We start from the raw sequence: 6,000 nt of genomic DNA on the forward strand, positions 1-6,000 counted from the left end.
AAAAAAAATCTATATTCAAATCAATATCCACCAACAAAGTACAAAGCACACGGTTATCCCAAATTATGTGAAGATTAGTTATTAATAAGATTCTTTATTCACAGATTGAAGGATTATCGGAGGAGTTACTCTCACTATATATTTCCATCTCGGATATTCCAGATATTTTGTATGAGTTTACAAATAAAGGGTCTTAATTTGCTTACCGTATTGATGCAGTAACTTTAATAAATGTATCTGATGTTCTATTAGAATAATAATAAATTATTACAATACTTGAATCTGGAGACTTTGAACAGTACCCCCTTAATTCAGTTAATAGGGTCATACTTTCATCACGGTTGCTATGCATTCAGTCATGTGGAATGCTAGTAATAATCATTATCGTTTGTTTCTAAACAGATCAAGAGCTATTTACCATCTCAGTGTTTTGTGCACAGCTGGGTGACTGGCAAATGTCCAAAATCCATTAACATTTGAAAAAATTAGTCCCATAATGCATCTTTCCTGTGACTTGAGCAGACTATATTGGCACACGATAGGAACCAATTATATTTGCACTACTATTAGCTGCCTGCAACGAACTTCTTAATAAACGAAGACTAATTTAGTTTCCAGAATTGTACTTTTACATTGATGAAGCGACCTTGCAAAAATAGAGAAAAGTAAAATGAATAGACTTTAAGTGGAATGATGAAATAGAAAAAAGAAATCCTGTGTTTCTCATATTGTCATTCTGATCTCTGTCATGAATCCCAATGGCTAGGGATAGCACAGGACAAGCAAAGTACAAATATCTTACGGACGAGCTCTAGGGTGATGGAACCTGGGCTGACCGCTGCCCTATGCCTGACAAACGCAACTAGAGATAGCCAGGGAGCGTGCCTACGTTGGTTCTAGACGCCACGCACCAGCCTAAGAGCTAACTAGCACTGCAGAGAAAATAAAGACCTCACTTGCCTCCAGCGGAATGAACCCCAAAAGATATAGTTGCCCCCCACATGTATTGACGGTGAAATGAGAGGAAGGCACACACATAGAGATGATATATATAGTTTTAGCAAATTGAGGCCCGCTGTAAACTAGAAAGCAGAACGATACAAAAGGGGACTGAGCGGTCAGCAAAAAACCCTAATCAAAAAAACCATCCTGAGATTACAAGAACCCATGTGCCAACTCATGGCACATGGGGAGAACCTCAGTCCACTAGAGCTACCAGCTAGCATAGAGACATAATAAGCAAGCTGGACAAAAAAACCAAACAACTGAAAATCAGCACTTAGCTTATCCTGAAAGATCTGGGAGCAGGTAGGCAGGAACCAAACAGAGCACATCTGAATACATTGATATCCGGCAAGGGAAATGACAGAAAGGCCAGGTAAAATAGGAAACACCCAGCCACTGATGGACAGGTGGAAACCAAAGGCCGCAACCCACCAAAGTCACCCAGTACCAGCAGTAACCACCAGAGGGAGCCCACAAACAGAATCCACAACAGATCTCTTTTTCAAAAATATAGAATCTGTAAAACAAAAGAAATCAACCCCCCCCCAAAAAAACCACAAAAACGAAAGCTGCAAAAATGTTACGATAATAAAATGCACAAAAGCATAAATACAAACATGTTGCAGATAAAATAAAGAAACTGCTTTTGTGAACTTGTGCGAGGGTGGGGTTCATATTTTTAAAGGGACTCTGTCACCTGAATTTGGCTGGCCCTGTTTACGGTCCGATGGGCGGTGTTTTCTGTTCTTTCATTCACCCCTTCCTTTCCCGCTGGCCGCAATATTGTCTTGAATTTGATTAGGTTTCCTCCGTAGAACACGCGTGTGCAATGCAATCTTGCCTTGCGCACGCGCAGTATGCTTTGTCCCAGAACACAGCGTAATACTTCCAGGACATTGTGCGCCGGCGCATGCGCACTAATGCTTTTCGGCTTTGCCCGCAGTTGGCCAAAGCCAAGATAATTTTTTTTAAGTAAACAAGTCTGTTTTTGCAGACTACACCCATTTACATGCCCCATTCTATCCTGTTAAATTAAAGTAACAGTAACCAGAATTAAGGTACATTACCCTTTCTGCAAAAGTAGTATATGTCATGGCAGCACAGCTGCAAAAAAAAGAAAATGCAGCACAAAAGTAACTTGTGAACATTGCCTTAGTGTTAGTGTTTTGCTCCTCAAACAGTAACATTGCTCCTCAAACAGTAACAGTCTTTATTCAAAGATACCATAGCATAGATGGGAAGGCCAGGGTTAAATTCCAGCTCTGCAGGGTCCTGATTAGATGTACCTGTAAGGTTGTGCTAACAAATCAGGAAGTAGTTTCATGGAGGGGCAGTCTCCTGAGGGAGTGTTTGTCTGCTGGATAGTGAGCAGAGTTGAGTGTGTGAGTTACCAGTGAAAGTTTCAGTCTGCTGGGAAAGCAGAGCAGACTGGAGGTGTCTTGGAATTGAGAAGATTCTTCACAAGCCATGTGCAGAGAATCGCAAGTATCGCTGATTGCTATGGACAATAACTGTTTTGTTCGGCCGATCTTAGGCTAACTTAGCAGTTATTTCAGGATTTCATTTACAAAAAAGAACTGTACATACACCCTAAAAGAGCATTGATTAACATACTATAATACTGTTACCATTTGCAGCTATTTATTTTAAGAGCCAATTTCTGTAAACTTTGAAGAATATTTGGGTAGAAATAAGATCAAGTCTTTATTTAGATATCACCTCTAATATTGAGGGAGCTCTATTTGTTATGCATAATATATGTAATTTCTAAATAATTAAAATTTTTATTAAAGCTTTCACCGACAACGGTTCAGACAAATTTCACTCAACCGTTAAAGGGTTGCATTTTTGGGTTCATGTTATACCATTCTACTGACCTGAACTTCCTGTATTTATCTGACTATAAGACGCACTTTTTTATCAAGGTAACATCTTGCTAAAATATATGAGCATCTTATAGTCCACAGCCAGTAAGATCAGCAGTACCAGACCTCATTGACTTTTTCCTTAAATCATAGGGTAGAACCTTCATAAGCACTGCTGAGCTTGCTTGCAGGTTAGGCAAATGTTATATCCACATGAGGGATAATGTAATGGATCTTTGGTGACAGGCTGAAGAAAAATACATTTTTCCCATGTAGATAACATGTTGATTTTAGCAGGAGAGTGTCAATTTGTCAGACAAAACCATCCATGGGAGACTCATTAAGAGAGTCATGCCTCTTAATCAATTTGTCAGATCTTATAATGTCCATATGCCAAAAAGTTAAGTCAACATTAGATATGAACTGGCATAGATACAGTTTAAGGCCAAATTCTGGTATCAATTTTAGAAAATAGTTGGGATGGGATATCTAATCCCCATCAGCTGAATTCCATTAATCTTCCACTAAGGCCTACCTACTGAGTCCTGCCTGGTGGAGAAAGTGTCAAAAAGTGGGCAAATAGCCACAAATATGTACCTTTTCAATATCAGAAATCTGTCTGGGTCTATCATAAATGTTCCTAATGTAGCCCAAATTGGTAGAAATGGATGTAGATTTCACATTGACATAAATATGGAAGTCGAATCACCAACTGTCCTGTGTGAATATATCTCGGTTCTAGTTTTTAATTGTAAAAACGTGGCTTAGAGCTCATTTATACATGCCACGCATGGCTATTAAATGACTGCCGATGGACTGCATTCAAGCCAATCAATGGTCAATTAATGACCTGGCAGGCTTACCAGAATTGTACACGCACAGAAAAGTCTCTAATCTGATCATTCTGTGCACATAGAATATTATCGTTATTGGCAGCACATCACCTGTCTTTACAGAGACAATGTGCTGCTGATAATGATAATTTTAATGCAAAGAATGAATGATTCAATGAACTTACAAATGAGCATTTTGGTTGATCATTGGGTGATTGCCGGATGGTTCACAGGAGCCGATAATCGGTAAGCAAGCATTCTGATTAACACTCATTCCCCCTTAACGGCTCATCTAAATGAGCTTTTAGAGCTCATTTTGTATTTACTTTTAGTAATTCTTATCATTTAGTATAATCATTTCTGAGCTTTGGTGTTTTCAATTCAATAAACAAACGGAAAATGTCTGGGATTAAAGGATACTCGATTCGTTTTGCGTCCATATAATCTGAATTTGGTGCATAGAATACAATTAAACACAAATATAATATAAAGAAAAATGTAAAAATAACTAAAAAAGCTACTTTTAATACAATGCCCTCTATGCAACATCCATGATTTCACCCAAATAGTATATATTATAGTGTGCATTAAATCACTATTTTATCCCATGGTTGAATTCTATGTTTAATTTCACGAGGGGACTCACGAACAAAGTTGTTCAAGTTGACGAGTTCTTTTTGTGGGGATATTGGGACTGGAAAACAATTAGCCTGATTTTCTCTTGAATTTCGAGTCCAAGGCGCAGTATGCAATGTATTAAAAATGAATTCACAAGAATAGCACTAACCCATTACTTAATCAATTCAGACTCTATGCCTCCACAGGTGGAACAGAATAGAATCAGTGGAGTAATCCATTCTAACACCATGGGACCTGTATTGTTCTTTGCTGAAATGAAAAGAAAATAGGATTCGGTCTACATTCAGGAAAGGAAGCCACGTGAAAAAGAAATTCAATTTAATTCTTTATTAAACAGAATCAATCAAATTTTATTAAAACAAAGTTGTGGAAAAGATTGCCACTTTGAGTAAAGGGCAGATAGATCCCATGTGAGTGAAACATAAATTCTGGGAATTATGCAGGATGTTAGGAAAGATTTTTCTACTTGTTATTTGTTAACAGTCTCAATGCCAACCGTTTAATATTCACTGGATTAAGTTGTGACTTTCTATCTGATAGCAGTTGCACCCTGAAGGTACCCAATGATCCCTATGATACATAAGTAAACCTTAGTTTCTTAAATGACACATGATAAATAGTGATGAGCGAGTATACCCGTGGCTCAGGTTTTCCCGAGCATGCTCGGGTGGTCTCCGAGAATTTGTGAGTGCTCAGAGATTTAGTTTTCGTCGCTGCAGCTGCATGATTTGCGACTGCTAGACAGGCTGAATACATGTGGAGATTCCCTAGCAACTAGGCAACCCCCACATGTACTCAGGCTGGCTAGCAGCCGTAAATCATTCAGCTGCTGTCAACAAAAACTAAATCTCCGAGCATTGAAAAATACTCGGAGACCACCCGAGCGTGCTCGGGAAAACCCAAGCAACGAGTATACTCGCTCATCACTAATGATAAACAATGGGACTTGTGAAAGGTCTTGAACACATAATTTTCAGATTACACCAGTAGTGGGCACAATTTTCTTTTTTATTCTTTGATTATTATCAATGTCATTCAATTGTACATCATACTGAGAACAGGGAAAGGGATTAGTGGTGCCTCACCGTAATCCTGATGAACACAGGTGCCAGGAACAAGTGGCTAGATGCCGCTTATTAGCAATAGCAAAAAAGGAGAAAAAAGTTCCAGCACCAGTCGTCTCTTCATAAAAATCTTCAATATTTTATTTTCATGTCAAGAAAGAAAACATCATGCGGGGACACAGCCCCTAAACGCCTGACGTGTTTCAAGCAAAGTTCTTAGTCATAGGCATTCAATTGTAGTATGTACATGGACAAGACACAAATGAGCAATTAACCAATCTATGTTGAACATACAATATATTTATTTAAAGGGAGCAAAACTGTTGACTGTGATATAAAGGTGTAGAGGTGTTTAATAGAAATGAGCGGATCGATCTGTGGAGAATCAAGTTTCCTGAAATGTGAGGTTTCATGCGAATTCGTACATTTTGAGTTTCGATTCACGGTTCGAAAAAAAAAAATTGACATGTACCATTTCCCACATTGCTGAAGCATCAAATTACTTTTCCCCGTTCTCTCATAATTCAGCCTGAGAGAAACATTGCCGGGCAAATGAATCGAGTCTCAAACAGTTCAAATTAGTACAAAACTGCA

Source organism: Ranitomeya variabilis, chromosome 8, assembly GCF_051348905.1.
Source record: "Ranitomeya variabilis isolate aRanVar5 chromosome 8, aRanVar5.hap1, whole genome shotgun sequence".
Lineage (NCBI taxonomy): Eukaryota > Metazoa > Chordata > Amphibia > Anura > Dendrobatidae > Ranitomeya > Ranitomeya variabilis.